The sequence below is a fragment of the Microtus pennsylvanicus genome, chromosome X (genome assembly GCF_037038515.1).
Source record: "Microtus pennsylvanicus isolate mMicPen1 chromosome X, mMicPen1.hap1, whole genome shotgun sequence".
In the NCBI taxonomy this organism is placed as follows: Eukaryota; Metazoa; Chordata; class Mammalia; order Rodentia; family Cricetidae; genus Microtus; species Microtus pennsylvanicus.
Window position 1 is genome coordinate 122,021,603 of NC_134601.1, and position 20,941 is coordinate 122,042,543.

The 20,941-nt window shown below is 43.5% G+C and overlaps 1 protein-coding gene and 1 pseudogene across 2 annotated transcripts in view; both read left to right on the forward strand.

Moving 5' to 3' along the window:
- Gpm6b (glycoprotein M6B) overlaps positions 1-20,941 on the forward strand; it is a 152,069-nt gene that overhangs the window by 75,928 nt on the left and 55,200 nt on the right. The window lies entirely within an intron of this gene.
- Positions 1,066-2,666, forward strand: LOC142841257 (activator of 90 kDa heat shock protein ATPase homolog 1-like; annotated as a pseudogene).

Here is a 20,941-nt window from a genome sequence, read left to right on the forward strand (position 1 = left end):
TAGCTCTCCAGCCCTGTTAGAATTGTTTCTAAGAAAAATTAATACAGACGCTATTGAGACATCTCCATACACCAGTATACTATCAAAGGTGCAAAGCAGGAAGCCAGAGGGACGTAGAATAATCTGTATCCTTTCAGAAATTATAGGGAAGTTGCATCAAAACCATCATGAAATCCCATGAGAATTTCAGGTGTGCTGTTACTGGAGTCCTAGAAGACAAGACTGACTGGGCGTAGGGATAGAGGTAGACACATTAGGTCCAAAAAGGAGAGGCAGAAAAAGGATTGTAATCCTAAGTAGCTTTGAACTTCAGAGAAGAAAGCAGACAGAATGATCTTGGCCACTACAAAAGATACTCATATGGGAAGATGGACACTCCACGAAACCATCCTTACCTTATGCTAAAGTAGGAAATAGATGGTTTTGTGTGGTGTCCATGAGTACTGAAGCATCAGGGTACTATTTCTGTAGCACAGATGTGATGAGCATCTCATACAAACACGTTTTTCAAACCACTAGTAAATGGTGCTCCCCCTCCTCTCGACTTCTTTTGAATTGTCAGTGTCCCACGAGACCAATCGAGTTCTTTATGCCTTCTGGTATACTTCTGGCTTCTGACACATAGAAGGTAAGTACAGTTGCCAAATGAATAAAATCACTAACAAATTATTTTTTTTTGGTACTTAAAAAAAGTAGCCTACAAATCAGAAGGTTTCCTTATGGCATCTTCACATTAACACACACACACACACACACACATACACACAAAACAGCTGTCTTCCTAAAGGGTATAAGAGATAGTTTATTCTGGAGCCATTTTGGTAACCATGGCCTGGGAACACAAATTGAGGTTACTACGACTTTTATTTTCCAACATGGAAGCAGTTTCGTGAAGTTTTTATAGTTTTAAAGAACAAAAAAGTCATAGATTGAAAAAGCAAGCCAGGAGGTGCTACTGCCGCTTCTAGTAATTTCCAGGCACTGCGGGGCAGCTGGGACCGAGCAGTCCTGAGGCTGTGGCAGCAGCTGCTTGGGAACTGGTATTGGTGAGGGATAAGTTAGCTGATGGCCAAATGGGGTGAGGGAGATCCACACTGGCTCTTGAAGGAGTGGACAGATCCCACCAACTTCAACCACGGGCACTGGATAGAAAGGGATGCTTCAAATCGGTCCACAGAAAAGCTGAAAACTCAGTTCCTAGCAGTTCTAGTAGATGAGGAGGGCAAGTGTGAGGCAAACTTACTTTCTTTTATGAGTAGACCATCAAGCTCAACTGGACAGGTACCTCTAAGTCAGGAGTGCAATACAAAGGACATGTGGAAGTCCCCAGTTTGTCTCCTGAAAACAGTGTGGATGAAGTGGAGATTAGTGTGCGCCTTGCCAAAGATGAGCCTGACACAAATCTCATGGCCTTAATGAAGGAAGAAGGGGTGAAACGTCTAAAAGAAGCAGTGGGGTTTCCATCAGCACCGTCAAAACAGAGTTCACTCAGGGCATGATTTTGCCCACAGTGAACGCAGAGTCGGTAGGCCAGCACTGAAGACAGAGTTCACTCAGGGCATGATTTTGCCCACAGTGAACGCAGAGTCGGTAGGCCAGCACTGAAGACAGAGTTCACTCAGGGCATGATTTTGCCCACAGTGAACGCAGAGTCGGTAGGCCAGCACTGAAGACAGAGTTCACTCAGGGCATGATTTTGCCCACAGTGAACGCAGAGTCGGTAGGCCAGCACTGAAGACAGAGTTCACTCAGGGCATGATTTTGCCCACAGTGAACACAGAGTCGGTAGGCCAGCACTGAAGACAGAGTTCACTCAGGGCATGATTTTGCCCACAGTGAACGCAGAGTCGGTAGGCCAGCACTGAAGACAGAGTTCACTCAGGGCATGATTTTGCCCACAGTGAACGCAGAGTCGGTAGGCCAGCACTGAAGACAGAGTTCACTCAGGGCATGATTTTGCCCACAGTGAACACAGAGTCGGTAGGCCAGCACTGAAGACAGAGTTCACTCAGGGCATGATTTTGCCCACAGTGAACACAGAGTCGGTAGGCCAGCACTGAAGACTGAGGTAGGCCAGGCTAAGTCTGCTCCTTCAAAAAGCCAGGCCAAACCTGTTGGTGTCAAAATCCTCACTTGTACATAACTTTTTTTTGGTTCCCGTCCTGGGACTAGCTCTTGTAGACCGGGTTGGCCTCGAACTCAGGGAGATCCGCCTGCCTCTGCCTCCCAAGTGCTGGGCTTAAAGGCGTGCGCCACCACTGCCTGGCTCAAAATCCTCACTTGTAAGATCTCCCTTAGAGAGATCTTCCCGATGTCACTGGACAAGCTCTAAAGAATGTTTATCACCTAGGAGCGGGTGCAGGCCTTCCCTAGGGTCCTGCAGCCTTAGGAGGAGCTCCACATGGTTGACGGCAATGTCACGGGAGAGTTTACTGATCTGGTCCCTAAAAAACACATCGCTATGAAGTAGCAGTTTTAAGTCATGGCTAGAGGGGCACTTTGCTACCATCTCCTTGACCTTTGTTGGCAAGAACCGAGAGACAGAGCTGTGCATGGAAGGCCAGAGCATCCCTGCTCCTGAGGAAGAGCAGATGGGGCAAGGCTGGCAGCGGTATTACTTTGAGGGCATCAAACAGACCTTCGGCGGTGGCACTCACTTGTTTTAGGGCCAGCAGCAGGGTTCCAGCCTGTTTGACACTTCGGTCCGGCCCGCTTGTAATGGGCTTGTGATCACAGCATTGCACCATTCCTGGTGCTAACTTGGGGCTGGGCCCCCCTTCCACATACACCTTGGGTTTGTGCATGTTTTCTGCTGGGTGAGATCTGAGGGTGATTCCTCTTTTATGTGTACATACGCTAAATAAACAGAATTTTAAAAGAAGAAAGAAAGTCATAGATCATTAAAATACGGTGGTGGGCACATCAGCGAGGTGGGCATAGCCATGATGGGGGAAGGTTTTCTATGGGCCCAAGATACTGTCCGATGGCATTCTTGTTGGTGGAAGCTAGTATTTTGCTAAGATAATAGATGTCAAAAGTTTTCTATTAGTCACAGATATTAATTCTAACCCAGAGGTGAGCAAAGAATGGCTGTTCTGGAGGATAAGAACTAGCTGAAGATAAGGTAATTAATACGTCTCTGGATGTTTCCCATCCCAGCCTCTCCACAGTACTAAAATTCTAATCAATCACTTTCTGCAGTTGCTTTCTTTAAAAAAAATAATTTTTTATTGATTCTTTGGGAATTTCACATCATGCACCTAATTCTGCTCACCTACTGGTCCCTTCCATATCCTCCCCCTCACCCCTGCAGTGCCCCCACAAAAGAAATTTTTAAAAATCAAACCAAAACAAAACATAGTAAGCAAGCAGACACACAAACAAAAACAAGAATAAAACAGAACAGCTACAAAAAAAAATACTGTTCACTCCTCCATCGTTCCCACAATCCAACACCTCTTCGTGCATCCTGGTGGCACTGGGAGCCGTGTGTCGCGTAGTACACCCTGTTGTCCAACCAGCTCGACTACCAAATGTTCCCTGCAATGAGTCACTGGGCTGGTTCAAGAACACTGGTTTCTGGTACACCACCATCATTGGATCCTCACTGGAACTCCTCTGGGATAGCCTGTGGCCACCCCAAGTCATGGAGATCCTTCAGGGGTTGTTCCACAGGACCAGTCCCTTCATGAGCTCCAGCAGGTCCTAGATGAGGGAGGGGTTAGGATGGACCTGGCTGCAAGCACAGTTTATTTTCAGGAGGTTTCCTTCACAATACATACATAGTTTTGGTTGACTGTTTTGTTTGTTTGAGTTCTTTGAGGCAGGATTTTGTGTACCTCAGACTAACCTCAAAGTGGCTATGTAGCTGAAGATGACCTAGAACTTCTGATTCTGCTGCCTCTACCACCCAGTGCTGGGGTTATAGACATGTACCACAATGCTTGGTTTATACGGTCCTGAGAATTGAACTTAGGGTCCCCTGCATGGTTAGGTAAGCATTCTACCAACTAAGCTATGTTCCCAGCTCCAATTCCTGACCTATTTCTTATGGTGTGCCCATACTGTACACCGACAGCACATGCAAGCACACATATACACACAAAAGGAAAAACACCTTCCTGGTCTGTGTGCTGTGTGCTTCGTTAAGGCACAGACTCCAGAGGAACCCAGTATTGCGAGTCTCTGGTGTCCTTGCACCCTCCTACTGTGCAGTGGGTGCTCAAAAAAGGCTTATTGAAAGAATGCATTTAGGTTGTTTCCATTGGAGATGACATGCAGCTGTCAGACCCATCTTATAAAATAAACCCAAGGGTTTCCTCAAGAGCTAGGAAGAGGCACTATATGGGGTGATGGTGCCATCACCAAGATACAAAGGAAGTAAGAGCTAGTTTATTCTAGAGCCAGATATGAATAACCACGGCTGAGGAACATAGATGCAGGTTTCCCAAAAGCCCGTGTTCCAATGTGGTAACATATCATGAAATATTTATAGTAACCAAACAAGAAAATCATAAATTAAGACTTTTGGCTTGGCATGATGGCTCAAGCTTTTAATCCCAGTCCTCAGGATGTAGAAGGCAGGTGGATCTCTGAGTTTGAGGCCAGCCTGGTCTACAGAGTGAGTTCCAGGACAGCCAAAGTTACATAGTATGATCCTTTCTCAAAAACAAATAAACAAGAGAGATTTTAGCAAATAATTATTGCTTCTTTCTGGATTGTTTTGCCTCACTTCTGCAAGGCAGAATAATGAACAACTCCCATAGATGCCCTGGCCAATACTCCCCAGAACCCGTGAATCTCCTACCTTACACAGTAAAAAGAGGCTTTGCTAGAATGTGATTAAACGTCTGACTGGGTGAACTGTCATTGCAGGAGTCCTGAGGAGGCAGGAGAGTCTGAAGAAAACTGGTAAAGTGTGTCTTCCCAAGGCTTGAATATTTTGCATTCATACCTTGGGCTCACCTGGGGGTACTGACTAGCTGGATCGGAAGGAAGAACTGTGGAGGAGCAGGCAGCTTTACAACTTAATGGCCCTCCTGAGATGCAAAGTCTTAGGTAGTAGGACGGGGATGCCCAGCCTGGCTGCCGCTACCCCCCTCCCAGAATTTGAATAGGAAGGCTGACTGATCCCTTCATTGTCTGGATTCTCTCTCCTTCATCACCTTTGGTCTACTTGACTAAAATATTAGAATCCATTGGGAGCTCCTTTTTAGAAGCATGTAGATAATTAGAAGATGTTTGCAGAGAAGCCACAAAGACTTGGAGGAGAGCCCATCTGTGGGACAAGCAAAAGCTACAATTGTCCCACCATAAGCAGAGATGGCTAAATGATGGTTTAATTGTGATATGTAAGAAACTGGACAGGCAGCAAGCAGGAAAATGGTAATTACCTATTAACAACGGGGGATCGCCACAAGGATCCCAGTGTTCAATGGGGTTCTTTGACTGACAGGAGACACAATGGGCCCCGGTGTCCATCTTGTTGCATTCTTTCATTTGCTAGACTTTGAAACCAAAGCCAAGCATGACCCCCGAGGAGGTCATCAAATAATGACAGAGGATGCTCTAGAATTGGGGCTTAACCTTGTGCACTGAGAGAACCATCTCAGTTGGAGGCTGTGCTGTAATTATAAAGATTTGGGGGCTGCTCCTGGCTTTGGGGTGTTTTAAAATAGAGACGGTCTCCTGGGAAGCTACCTGCTCTTGGCTTTGGTCACATGGGTTATACTGGTGGGGGAGGGGGTGCCACACTCATCGAGGGAATATTTAGAATTTACGTACTTGATCGTGAGACTGCTATTTAGTTATTTTGAATATTCTTACTAGCAGTTTGGAAAATGAATGCATTGAACTCTTCTTCCTCCTAACAGTAAATGTAAAACAGTCCAAATGCCTTTTGAAGGAGACTGGCTAAATAAGCCATGGTTTAGTCCTGTCACGAATTTCTACACAGCTCTGAGAGTGAATAAGCTACTGGAACATGCAGCAAGATAGCAGAGTATCTCAAGAGAACGTTTCATAGAATTCCACTTCTAAAAAAGCTCAAACTGAGCAGGCTTATTAGTGGCATTGTAAGTCCAGGTCAAGGGCTAGGAAAATGGCTCAGTGGGTGGACAAGCATGAGGATCGGAGTTCGAATCCCCAACACAAATGTAAACCACCCAGCATTGTTGTACTTGCCTGTAACCCTAGCATTTTCTATCCATGCATGTAGTCTATTAAGCCTTGATAATTTCGGAGAACTAGGCATTCGAAATAGCTGCACCAATAGAGAATCCCTAGAAAAATACTTGCTCTAAAGAGAAAAATGCCTGTTCAGGAATTTGTGTATTTAAACCCCTACTTCCAAACCGAAGGCTATCTATTCTGTATCCTGTTTTCTCGCTGAGCTGGTACAGTCTTTCATGAAAATCCCTGAAGCCAGTATTAGCCCTGTTCCCTCTTGGCCCTTTGTAGTGCTGAAGAATGAAAGAATAGGGTCATTTTCTCTCTTTCTCTCAAGCAGCAGCTAGCGATAAATAGTAATTTTGTTCGGAGACAGTTTTGTCATGCCAGGCACATTTCCCTGCGGCAGCCTGGAGTGAGCTGCGGTTCAGTTCAAATGGTGTGAAGTAGTTCAAGGCAAGCAGCTGGCCAATCAGAGTTGATCCCATGGAGCCATGGTTTGCCCAAAGCCACACTCACTTCCTGCCTTTGGTGATATACAGTCAAACTAACTGGCTGGCTGATCTGAAAAGACTTCACCTTGCTAGACAGTGCAGGGAAGATTTGGCATGGCAGAGCTATCTCTAAAGGGGAATGTGTGTGTGTGTGTGTGTGTGTGTGTGTGTGTGTGTGTGTGTGCGTGTGTGCGTGTGTGCGTGTGTGTGTGCATGTATGGGCACTTGTGTCTGTCTGTCTGTCTCCTTTACATAAGAGAATTTAGGTGATGAGCTATTCTCTAAAGGACAAGGACATTCTCCCCCTCATCACCAACTCCCTTGTCAAGCTGCTTTAGGTTGCCTAATTGTGTTGTGGATATGGTTGATGCTGAGTGCTGGCTTTCCTTCCTAGATTCTGGAACCTCGCCATGGGTAGGCAGAGGATGCCTGTGGGCCCAACCTGCCTCTTAAATGGGCTTCTCTAGGTAGAACTTTTATATAGGAGACACGTTTTCATTGCTGGGGCAAAGCATGCCAGGTATCACCTTTCCTGGGAGGGAGAGAGCAGAAGAAAGTCTGCATATGGGTCCTCCTCATCTCTGCGCCATCTTTGCCCCTTAGGACCCGTTGGTACGCCCTTATGCATTTGCTGTAATAAACACTGCCTGGAAGTTCAAGGTGCTGGGTCCTGTGAAGCCTTCTATGAAATCATTGTGCATAGGGTAGTCTTGGGGACAAACATAGGAAACAGTGTTTCAGCTTTTCTTTCTCCTAGCACCAATGTGGTCAGAAGGTACCCAGGTGTGCCGCCGAGGAATCTAGAACAAAGTGGGGAATGGCGAGTCCCTTGGGATCACAGTCATAAATTCGCTGACTCATTGATCCAGGAACCTCACTTTTCGATGTGTTCTGTACCCATTCCCATACCATGTGATGCCTATAAAAGGTGAAATTGTAATCTCCATCCCCAAACTGTAGTAACAAAACACCAGAATTCTGTTTGTCCTGTGGGAGGTTAGGAGAATTTGGGAAGGTGCAGGCAGCTGTGGGAGAGTGGGGACAGGCGAAAAACATAAAAAGCAGGGTCCCCAGCAAGGCACAGTGGTGCACACCCAGAATCCCTGACGGAGGAGACAGATGCAGGATGCTTGCTGTCTGTTTGAGGCTACATAGCAAGACTTTTGTCTCAAAAACAAAAACCCAACCAAGCAAAATCAAAATAAGATATTCAGTAATAAATCTAGTATCTGATTGTTATCTATGCAATAACCTTTTTTTTCTTTTTAAGACAGGGTCTGCTATCCTCCTGCCTCAACCTCCCAAATACTGGGAATACAGGTGTACCCCATCACATGAAGCTTCCGCTGTATTCTTTATTAGTATCATTTTGTCAGTTGTGCCAATTAGAACAATTTTAAAGACTAAATAACAATGGTTAAATGTAAGTGACATGTACCATCATCAACCTAGCATTCTCAGAGATAAGAAGTGCACATTTGCTTGACGTGATGGAGCATACCTTTAATCCCAGCATTTGGGAGACATAGGCAGGTGGATTTTTGTGAGTTCAAGGCCAGTCTGGGCTATATAGTAAGTCGCAAGATAACCAGAGCTACTTAATAGACTCTGTCTCTACGGGGGGGGGGGGGTGTGCATTCTTCCAACTGTTACCTATGCTTGTACCACAGCACATGATTCAGCCACCTGTTTTAATAACTAAACTTTTGTTGAAACATGACCATGGCCACTCTTTCCATCTGCTTTTGTGCTAGAATTAATGGTAGAAATGAGAAGTGGTAACAAAGATCATATGGACAGCAAAATTTCAAATATTTCCTATCTGGTTTGGCGTTTTTTTTTTTTTGTTTTATTATTTTGTTTTCATAAGAAATCGCCTATGTGCTCCATTATTAACTAAAGTATCATTATTGGATGTGTGATTGTATTTTGTTGTTGTTGTTGTTGTTGTTTTTTAAGATAGGGTTTCTCTGTGTAGTCCTGTCTGTCCTAGAACTCACTCTGTAGACCAGGCTGGCCTCCAACTCAGAGATCTATCTGCCTCTGCTTCTGCCTCCCAAGTGATGGGATTAAAGGCATGTGCCACCACTGCCCAGTGTTTTGTTATATTTTTAAACATTTTTTATTTTCATTTTAAGAACATTGTATTACACTTTTTATTGTTTCTATATATGTGTAGCGATATGCGTGCCACTGCATGCACATAACGTTCAGAAGACAGCTTGAGAGAGCTGCTTCTTTTTTGCCATCTTGTGAGTCCTGGGGATTGAACTCAGATCATCAGGCTTGATAGCAGCTTGCCTTTACCCACTGAGTCATCTCCCAGGCCTATTATTTTTTAGTCGTGTGTGTGTGTTCATGGGCTTGAAGACCAACCCTTCTGTCACTAGTTCCGTCAGCTAAACTTCACATCCTGCAGGCTCTACAACCTCCCAAAAGCGCACTACCAGCTGAGGACCAAGTGTTCAAAGCCATGGGCCCTCAGAGGGAGGGCATTTTACATTCAACCCAGAACAATCATGGTGTTGATGACTTTACCACTTCTATGCAAGGGGAATTGCTAGCTTTATTGTCTTAATATTACGATGACTGTTAGGAGAATCCAGAATAATCGATTGCATTTAGCTTTAAGCTGATTATACTCAATTGTTCAATCATGCATTTGTTTATATTTACAGTGCACTCATGCATACATCAGCCTCCAGGAAGTGACTCTGTGCCCAAAAGAACTGAGAGTGTACAGCAATACATGATTATGTCCAAATGAATGGGGCAGGAGATTGGCGGTGCTACAAGCGTTCCCAGAATACTGGAGTTGTAAAGAAAGAACTGGGGGACATCCAGAGAGCTCTATCCCTGACAATCTTTCTAATCAGCCCTTTTTTCTCTAATTCTGTTAGAACACGTTCCAAGAAACGATCGTCTCATTACTATACCAGCGCTTTACTTATTTTATTCACATCTGTTTGTATGCATCATTTTGCTGGTTTGAGACAGTGTGTTGCTATACAGCCCTGGATGTCCTGGATCTTGTTATGTAGTCCAGACTGACCTCAAACTCATAGTATGCCTCTTGCTGAAACTATAGGTATGCACCACCATGCTTGCCTGTGAATGCGTGTGTGTGTGTGTGTGTGTGTGTGTGTGTGTGTGTGCTTGCATGTATTTGAAATAGGATCTCACGCAGTCTAGTTTGGCCTAGAACTCACTGTGTAGCTGAGGATGCCTCTGAACTCTTAATCCTCTTGCCACTGCCTCCCTAGTGTTAGGATTATGGGCATGAGCCAGCATGCCCTGACTTCCCTTTATATTCTTTCTTTCAACATCTTTGTCACTTTTTGCCTTTTGAGAAGTGGGATGTGCATGTGTGTGCTCCGGAAGTGTATGTTGGATGTCTTTTGCAATCTCCTTCCATCATATTAAAATGGTGACTTATTGTTATTGTTTTTGGAGGTTAGAGGACAACTTTGAGGAGTGGATTCTCTCCTATCTTGTTTGTTTCTTTGTTTGGGTTTCTGTTTTGTCTGCCCCACGATGTACCCTAGACTGGCTAGTCCGTGTGCTTCCAGTTAATTCTCTTGTCTCTGCCTCCCATCCTGCCTCAGGAGTGCCAGGAATCCAGATGTGTGCCACTACACCTGGCTTTTTATAAAGGTCCCAGGTTGAATTCAGGTAGTCAAGCTGCATAGCAAGCTCTTTGACCCACTGAGCCATCTCACCGACCCCCACCTTATTTTCTTTCTTTCTTTTTAAAACTTTTTCCTCCCTTATTTTCTGAGACAGGGTTTCAGTTTGGATCCATCAGATGGCCAGCCAGCCCCAGGGACCCTCTTGACTCTGCCTCCACAGCAGGGCAGTAACAGACCTATACCTGCCAGACCAGGCTATTTACATAGGTACTTAGGGTCAGGCCTTCTGTCTTCATGCATGCACTCCAAGTGCTTTACCAAGTGAGCCAGCTCTCCTGAACCTTTGAACTTTTCTGTTAGGTTTCTGTATTACTGACATTCTCTTACACACCCTTTCTATCCCAGGGGAGTGCCCTTTCTGAGGTCCATTTAAATATGATCATAGGATTATGCTTTCATAAGCCAATAAGACTATCATAAGACAAGCCCCTCTCCATCCAGGATAGCCTCCACAATCAGAAAGATGAGTCCCAAGGCGAAATTTTGTGAGGCTGTTTGGGGTGTAGAAGAGCTTGTCAAGGGACATTCGTAAGATGCAACAGAAGTTGGAGTCGCAGGAAATGTGTTTGAAGTTCTTGATTTTTCTGGAGGGGGTGGTAACTGCCTTAATATCTTTGTAATGGCCATTGAATATTCATGTAGTTCTAGGCTTAGATATAGGAAAAAATGTAGGTGTTTCTTTTCTACTTCACCTTTGATGTCTTGAAACAAAGGTGGTTAAAAACTTGCAGCAGAGTCTGGGGGTTTAGCTCAGTGGGGGTGTATCTGCCTAGCATGTACAAAACTCTGGGTTCCATGGCCAGCACCATTTCAAAACAGAGTGATAGGAAATTCTAATGAACAATTAATATTTAAAACACCATTTTAGTAAAGTTACTTGGAAAAGAACCTTGATAGACAGTGAATGTTAAAGTCATCATTTGGAGGGCCCTTTTGGCTTTACTACAAAGTCCAATATTGGGAATTACTCATTTGGCATGATCTATAGGGGCCATTTTCTAATGCAGTAACATTAATCTCCTTGCAGCTGAGTGGCTAGTGGATTAGCAAACACATTTCCTGTAAAGAGATGGCTATGGAGAGGGCCTGAGTAAATGCTGAGAAGGGGGCTGAATCGAACCATAATTCATATATTCAATCTATGGAAAATGAAATGTAAATGGGATTAGTACTGAGTTAGAATTTAGATAGGGCGTTTATACATTTCTTTGAGAAATAATACACTGGAATCTATAAAGACCAGAGATCCTTATTTGTTGAAAGGAGATTTTGAGAGACAAAGTCATTGGCAAATAATACAATGTAATTTCAGAAAATTTAACTGTAATTTATTTAATGTGTTATTGATGATTGTTAGGTTTTTTGAAAATTGCCTTTTCTTCCATTTTTCCCTCATTTTTAGCATTATTGCAGATTGAACCCAAGGCTTTGTTATAAGAGGCAAGAGTTTAAGCCTCAAGCTACATTCACTGCCCCTTTAAAAGTTGGTGTGGCATGGGCTACTTAAGACGTGTCTCAATAAAAAGTGGTGGAATGCTAATGACTTAAATAAAACACTCATAACTAGTTGGCACCTGCAATCTAAGTGACAGTTAAAAATCGATGCAAAGAAAAATCAGTTTTGCACTCTCAATCTTTGCAGGGAAAAATAAACTCTACCTTCTGCATGTACTGGAAGCATTTGGACTGTTGGAAGAGGGAAGATGGAAGTCTATTTCTTGCCAATGAACAAAAATCCTGTGAGCTGTAACTTGGCAATTTTTCCTAAATAAATAGACTTGGAAGCCTTTCAAGTGCTCAGCTTTCTGCTGTGAAAAAAGAGACTATCCTGGCTAATAGCAGGAGACACTTGAGTAAATGGAGGCAAACTAGATCTCAGCTCTTGCTCTCTCGGTGTTGCTTCATGTTAAAACAATGGAGAAACTTAAATGGGCAGGCAAGATGGCTCAATGCATAAAGGTACTTGTAACTGTGCCTGAGGACCTGAGTTTGATCCCAGGGACCCACATGGAAAAAGCTGAGAACTGATTCCCATGAATGCACACACACACACACACACACACACACACACACACACACACTTCTTAGATACAACACCAGAAATATAAGGAACAAAGGGGATAATAGATACATTGGCATTTTTATCAAAATTTAAATCATTTGTATTGCAAAGGATACTATCAGAAAATAGAAATGCAATCCACGAATTAAAAGAAAATATTTAAAAGAGAGTGAGTGTAGAGCTTGGCAGAGTGGGCCATGCCTTTAGGGCCAACACTCAGGAAACAGAGGCAGTCAGATCTTTGTAAGGTCATGATCAGCCTGGTCTACATTGTGAGACCCTGTCTCAATAGAATTGAATCTATGAGACTTGCATCAAGAATGTATAAAAGGAGCTCACAATTGGCAACTCGGAATGAAAGTAAAAGATTTAATCCAACACCCCTAAAAAGATACGCAGAGAAGTGCATGAAAACATGTCCTTTGGGACCCACAGAACAAAACCACAATGAGATATCACATCACACCTGCCAGAATCAAACATACAGAAAAGAAGTGTTGATGAGGGTGTGGAAAATTCAAAACTCTCACACTACTGGTGGAAATGGAAAAAATGTGTAGGCTAGCCACTTTGGAAAACAGCCTGGCAGACTCTCAGATGGCTAAACATAGAGAGTTCCCATATGGCCCAAATATTCTTCCCACCTCTAGGTATATAAAACAAGGAGAATTGAAAACTTGGTTCACACAAAGGCGTATCTGTAATGTTAATATTAATGATAGCCCAAAAGTCAAAACTCAAATGAAGGAACAAAATTTGCTATGTACTGCAATGGAATGTGACACAGCAATCAAAAAAACATGCTAAGTGTGGGTGACCTTTAGAAATCACGCTAAGTGAAAAAAGATGAGAAATTATGCTAAGTGTAAAACGCCTGCAGTGTTTTTTTTTTTAGTTGCATGTTAAGTGTCCAGAAAAGGCAACTTTATAAAGAAAGTATTGCTTCTTTGTGTCAGAGCTAGCAGGAAGCTACGGGGCTGAGTGCTGGTGGGATTAGGCTTTCTTTTAGGGGGAATAAAAACATTCAAAATCAGATCATGGTGCCAATTACAGTAAGCAGAAAGCTGGGAATGTGTTCACAACAGTGTATACAGTTCGGTGAATTATAAGGTATGTCTGGGCTACCTTAGAAAAGCTGTATTTGGTTGGTTTTGTTTAAAAATGGGCTCTGGCTCTAATCACACATCATAACCAGCAAGAGAAATAAGTTGGGTAAATGTTAATAGCACATGAATCTGGGCTGTGCCCACTGACTCATATTTTAATGCAGGCATAATGAATCTCTAATTATTGCTCCTGTGTAGCTGAGGCTGATGCGTTTGGATAGATCTTTTTGACCATGGACATAGTTGTTCTTTAATCAGGTCAATAAAACAATTGCTGCTGACAGATGGATGTGTTCCCTGTTCCACAGTGAGGTCGTGTGGGGCCCCCTGGGCTTCACAAACCATAGGTGGAAAATGAAAGCTACTTAGCAGCATTTCTATCTATTGAGCTCTAGGGATACAATGCATTAGATACATAAATGTGCACTGTATTGTTTGCCAAATTCCATCTGGTAATGAAATGATATTTGCTTAACATTTTTTGTTTTGTTTTAGCTGTGTGTGAGAGACAGACAGACAGACAGAGTGAGCAAGTGAAAGCTAGACGACACCCTTGGGTGTCATCCTCAGGAATGCCGTCTACCTTATTTGAGATAGCATCTCTCATTAGCCCAGATCTCATCAATTAGGCTACACTGGATGGCCAGTAGGCCCAAAGATTCTGTCCCTACCTCCCCAGGGCTGGATTAAGAAATGGGCACCACCACTCTTGTCTTTTTTTATGTGAGTTCCAGAGATTAAACTCAGGTCCTTATGCCTGCAAGCCAAGCACTTTATCAACCGACACACACACACACACACACACAGAGCCCTCTTCATTTGTTTTGAGATGGGGTAAAGAGGACCTTGTTATGTTACCCAAGCTATTACTCAACCCCTGGATTCAATTGATCCTCCTGTCTCACTCACCCTTGCAAGTATCTGCGACTATAGTACATGCCTGGATACTTAACAGTTCCCGGATAGAGATGATGGTGTGTGGTTATTTTGTTACTTAAGATATAGAAATTACACGGTAATTTTCAAACAAAGGGCATAAGTTTCTATGACATGGCACCAGAGGGGGGGGGACATAGAGAAATCTTAAGGAACTATAAGCCTGACATACATAAAAGATAATGTATTATAATGAGATACGTTGGGGGAACATAGACAGTGAGAACCAAATCATGGTTTCACATGCACCACGACCCTTGAGTTGTACCTTGAAATTGAAGAGACATATATCAAGTTGGAAGGCAAAAAAGGAGAAAACTGGTCCAAGAAGCAGAGGCCAGAGGATGCACGAAGGTTAATTGTGAGGGGCCCTGGCAGTGGAGCAGACACCCTTGGTTTAGCAGAGAGGAGGGTAATTCATGTGTGCCACTGATAGACAGCCTGGTCTCATGGGAAATATTTTCATTGCAGATGAGGGGGAAAACTCCATGAAAATGTTCATTTTGGGAAAATAAAGTTTGATTTCTAGTTTCAGGTAGGCAATTGTGGAAATAGCAATTGGCCACTGTTAATGATACAAGTCTGAGGTCAGAGAAGGTAAAAGAAAGGAGTAAAGAGGGATTTGAACTATTGACCTCCTGGCCCACATCTCTTTAGTACTAATGTGGATGAGTTATGGTTGATACATCTTTTATAGAGAGCATGCATGAGCAGTATAGAGGGACATTGTCTACCTTGAATGGTTGTTCCAAACTATATATTATATGGTGGTATGGGAATATATTACTGCAACCACTAAGCAGATGTTGAACTACACCCATGGAAGTAGAAGCTAGCTAACTTCCCAATGCGGCTTAGCTAGTAAGTGGCAGAGCTATGATTCTAAAGTGTTGGGAGAAGCCGGGCGGTGGTGGCACACGCCTTTAATCCCAGCACTTGGGAGGCAGGAGGATCTTTGTGAGTTTGAGACCAGCCTGGTCTACAAGAGCTAGTTCCAGGACAGGCTCCAAAACCACAGAGAAACCCTGTCTCGAAAAACCAAAAATAAATAAATAAATAAAAGTAAATAAATAAAGTGTTGGGAGTAAAGATGCCTTTGATGAGAAGGAGAGCATTGGGGTTGGGGTATATGGGAGGCATCTGATGGGGTTAGGGATCAAGAAGAGCAATGTAATCCCAGCACTAAAGAGAGGTAGAGGCAAGGAAGAACTTTATAAATGTAGGGCCAGCCTAATCTACATAACTAGTTACAGGCCAGCCAGGACTACATAGCAAGACTATGTCTCAAAATCCCCAAATGGAAACCAACAAGATGGCTCAGCAGGTGAAGGTACTTGCTGCCAAGCCTACTGAGCTGAATTCAATCCCAAGGACCTACATGATAGAGAGAGAATAGCAATTCCCACAAGGTGTCCGCCTCCATGCACTGCGGTATGTATACACACACATACCCAAATAAATAGAAGTTTTAGAAATTTGTTTTTCACCAAAATGTACAAATAACAAAAAGAGAAATGTGGGGCTGGAGAGACAGCTTAGCAGTTAAGAGCACTTGTTGCTCTTGCAGAAGACCCCCATGGCAGCTTACAGTTGTCTGTAACTCCAGTTCCAGGAGATGTAATGCCCTCTTCTGACCTCTGCTGGTACCAGGCACACATGTCGTGTGCATGTATGCATGCTGGCAAAACACCCATACACATAAAATAAAATAGCCTTAAATTTTTTTAAGGAATTAAAAGTGAACAAATTACAAAAAAAAAAGAGGAATGGTTACGTGTTGCTCCTTGTGGAGGACCCAGATTCCGTTCCCAGCACCCACATAGCAGCTCACAACTGTCTATAACTCCAGTTCTAGGGGATCCAGTGTCCTCTTCTGATCACCAGGCATGTATGTGGTGCACATATATACATGCAGGCAAAACACTTGTACACACACAATAAATCTTCAAAAAAATTTTTAAAGAAATTCAACCTTGCATACTTTGAGTTTAGAAGGCTATAATATATTTAAATGGAAGTATGTGTAAGTATACGCATGTGTGTACAGTGTGTTCCCACGATTTTATGTACATGGGAGCACATGCGCATTCACAAATATGTTTATTACATATCAATGCATATATTATGCCTATTTATGTATCTATGCATGCATATGTAATGTAAGTGCCAAATATATATACGCAGACACTTTCATTTAAAGATTTATTTATTTTATTGAAAATAGATTCTTTTCTCATATAATATATCCTGACCTTATCTTACCTTCCCTTCACTCCTCCCAGACCTCCCCACCTCCCTTCTCCCCCAGATCTGTCCCCTTTGAGTCCCTTCAGAAAAAAAGCAGGCCTCTAAGAGACAGCAACGAAGCAAAATATTTTAAATCCTTTTAAATTCAACATATTCTAAGTTAAATTTATCTTTCCTGTCCTAATTAGACTCTTTATCTTTTCATTCCCATGTCAGCTGATATGTTGTGCACGTGGATGTGGGTGCATACATATACAAACATCTATGTGGCTGTTCGGTAAATAAAAGAATGGAGTTTAGAAGAGAAATCTTGTCCTCAAATCTGGAGTGGAGGCGCTGGGGCCAGGAAGAATCATTTGACTCCATAAGAAAAGGTGATTTTGCGTGTCTTACACATGCAGAGGTGGACGCTAGGGAAAATAAAGGGGGTAGTCCAACCAGAGAAGGTAGCCACGGGGAGGGGGAGCAGAATTGCCTCTCCATGCGTAGCTAGCTACTCCAGGCATAACTCAGCTGAAAGTGGGAGCCTAAGAGCCATCAGTATTTGGCGAGGTTTTTTCAATGTCTGATTGGCTCTACTTTGCACCGAGCAACACATGAAGACCACTGACATTCTCTCATAGAAGAGGCTAGGGAAGGTCATTAGACACTCCAGTCGATCCCTCCTGCACTTCCCAGCCATTAGTGTGTGATTCTGCACCAAATATATGTGCCATCATGGTCTCTGGACATGCTAGAGTATAGAAATGTACCCCAGCTTTGCAGCTATGGGGAAGTCTCCAGCTTCATGGAGCAGCTGCTGTGAGCGCACCCCCTCGCCCAGGCTTTGTAAAGAATGCGCAGTGAACTCACTGGTTTCCCAAGTTGGATTGGGGTGCAATTGTACTTTGGGTAGCTGAGGGCCTGGACCCTCTGTAAAGGCGGCCACCCTTTTAAGGACTCCCTCGTGGTTTTGAGCTGCCATTAAAAGCTAAGAGGTCTTTAAAGAATTCATTCTGAGTCAGATAAATCTCCATTTTTCTCTTTTCAAACTGAGAATCAGTCCTTGAGAGAATTAATATTTCGTGGCATGGGCCATGAATCATTTCTTTTGCTAGTCCTAGAAGTTTACTTGATTGGCTTGCTTGTGTGTGTGAGCTCGTGGGGGCGGGTATATGCTCACATGTGGGGAGGTGTTCATGCCCAAGTGCAGAAGGCAGAGGAGGAAGTCAGGTGTCCTACTGTCATATTCCTTTAAAGCAAGATCCCTCGCTGACTCTGAAGTCCTAGTGATCCCCCTGTCTCCACCCCACCCCACCACTGATGCTACAGCCCTCCCTGGCTTTTTGCATAGGTTCTGCTATCTGAATTCAGGTCCTCATGATTGAGTAGCAAAGGCTCTGGCTCACCGAGTGCTCTCTACAGCTCCTCAAATGACATTTTTGTGACCTTTCAAATGGGTTAGGTCTGTTGTGTTTTGGGAGTCTCCTTAGGCGAAAGCAAGCGTGAAATGATTGCTGGCCTTCCACGGGCAACCCCCAGGCTAACACAGCCCATGTTGCTTTCCGTTATCGTTTCCCCTCATTATTCATGGAGATGGGAAACAGGTAACTAAATATGACAGGGCTGTCCCCTCAATGCATTTCTTCTTTTTGTCAATTTCTCTGGGCAGAGGATGCCGTTGATACTCTGTAACAGGATTATGAAGGAAGGACTGGAGGTTGATAATTATTATTTTTTTAATCAAGGAATTGAATTGCAATTTAATGACAAAAGGGAGGCCGTTTATCACCTAGTGGCTGAATAAATACTTTCTAATAAGTTCCTAAACCATCTGAGAGGACGCTTGCTTGAAGAAAATTGAAAAACATATGAGCTGTTCAGAGGGAGTGCAGATCATTGAATTTCAGACACTGTTGCTAAGAGCTGCCTGGTGGTTCCCCTCCCCACCCAGGCCCTGGTTTTTAAAAAGCAGAAGTTTAAAAGCCTCTTTTGTGTGGGGGGGTGGGGGTGGTGGGATATGCTAATTGGTGGCACATTTCCCATCAGAGTCTTTTTTAGTCCTGTCATAGCTGAGATATGAATGATGATAGAGAGGAGAAGGCAACATCCCGAGGGCTTGGAGGCTCCTTATTGTACCAAGAGAAAGGGGATGAATCCAGTGGCAACTCAGTCACCCGGGAAACCCCTCAGGTCTGCAGGCTGCCCAGCACCGGGTGGGTTCTCATTGGTGTGTTTGGCCCACCCTCCCCAGACGCTGCCTCCTGTCATCTTTCCTCCATGGCATCATCCTCTATGGGACTGTCCAACCTCTTTCAAGAGAGACTTTGTGCTTCAAATCAATAAACAAGCCAGGACGGGGGCGGGGAGGATGGGAGAGAGACTGGGGTCAAGCTTCCATGTCCTAGACAGGCATTGCCAAGGGGAAAAAGAGAAAGAACTCAGTAGTTTGGAATGATACCACCAACCTCATGATACTATGGCAGTAACTTAGGCCTTCAAAGCCTTGGCTTGTCATGGTTTCATAGTGTGTTATATTTATTTTAATTGTCAATTTACCAGTAAGTTTTCTCACCAGATAACCGTATATATAGCTCAGTTTTTATATTCGATACTTTCACTTTTATTTACTTATTTCGAGGTAGAGTCTGCCTATATAGCCTTGCCTGACACAGAAGTCACTATGTAGATCAAGCTAGCTTCAAATTCATTGGAAATCCTGCTGCCTCTGCCTCTCCAGTGCTGGGGATCACAGGTATGTCTCACCACACCTGGCTTAGATTTTTTTTTTTTTGATTTTTCAAGACAGAGTTTCTCTGTGGCTTTGGAACCTGTCCTGGAACTAACTCTTGTAAACCAGACTGGCCTTGAACTCACAGAGATCCACCTGCCTCTGCCTCCCGAGTGCTGGGATTAAAGGCGTGCGTCACCACCACCGGGCCTGGCTTAGATTTTTTTTATAAGGCACATTTCGCCAGGATGTCTGCACAGAGTGAGACAACAGTATTGGACCTGGAGACTCCTATAGTCCACAATAGAAAACCAACATGTTCCTTCCTTCTCAGAGTGGCTGATTTTTATCTGTGAAAGTGCATCGATTTAATTCCTTGTAGAGACATTTTAGCTAGCCTGCTTTTTAAATATGTGGATTTTTAGTAACTGAAGAATAATGCATTCATGAGCAAGCAGCCATTAAGACAGGCAAAAGTGCTTCTCAACTGAAATTTCACAGAACTCATTGGAGGCTGTCTTTGCATTTGTCATGCGTACTTGTGGCATATTCTATGTAGGTCACAAATGTTAGCTGAATTCTCGGTTTGTTTTGGTAAGTATTGATGGCAGTATGCTTTATGCGTGAAACAAAAATATAGGTTTATTGTCTTGATTGCAGTAGTTGCTAGTGTTATTTTTTTAATGAGGGCTGGAGAGCTGACTCAGCTATTAAGAGCATGCACTCTTGTTCTTCCAGAGGATCTAAGTTTTGGTTCCCAGTACCCATGTTGGGGGGGCCATAACCACCTAAAACTCCAGCTCCAGGTAATTTGATGTCCTTTTCTGAGCTACATGGGTCCTTACAGTCACATGCTCACAAACACACATACATATACACATAATTAAAAATAATAATTTTAAAGTAAAGCACTTGACTTCATCTTTTGGTTCCTTGGGTTTTATGTTTTTTTTTAAATTTATTTATTTGTTAAGGATTTCTGCCTCCTCCCCGCCACCGCCTCCCATTTCCCTCCCCCTCCCCTATTAAGTTCCCCTCCCTCATCAGCTTGAAGAGCAATCAGGGTTCCCTGACCTGTGGGAAGTCCAAGGGTTTTATGTTCTGAAGAAGTTAAAAGCATGATAACTCTGCACTATGGAATTGGGGAGTTGCACTCACACATACTGTTTTGGTTAACAGGCCACATGAGTGAGAGAGATTGCATTACATAAGGCAGTCCAGTTGTCTTACTCTTTAGAAGTACACTTGATCTCACGACAAAGGACTTGCTTAGCCATTCATTTCTTGGAACATAGACCTTCTTTGCACAACACGCGACTGCAGCTTTGGCCCCATCCTTTCATAGGTAGTAATAAGGACCAGAGCCTGTTCGCTTCAACCCCTTCACTCTACAAAGAAGGCACTCACTTCTGCATGCGGGAGTTAATTGGCTGAAACTATAGATTTCGTGTTTTACTTAAATTAAGGCTGGCGTTTCTTCTGTTTGGTGATCTGTTTACTTGCATGGTGAGCATACTTTAACACTTCAA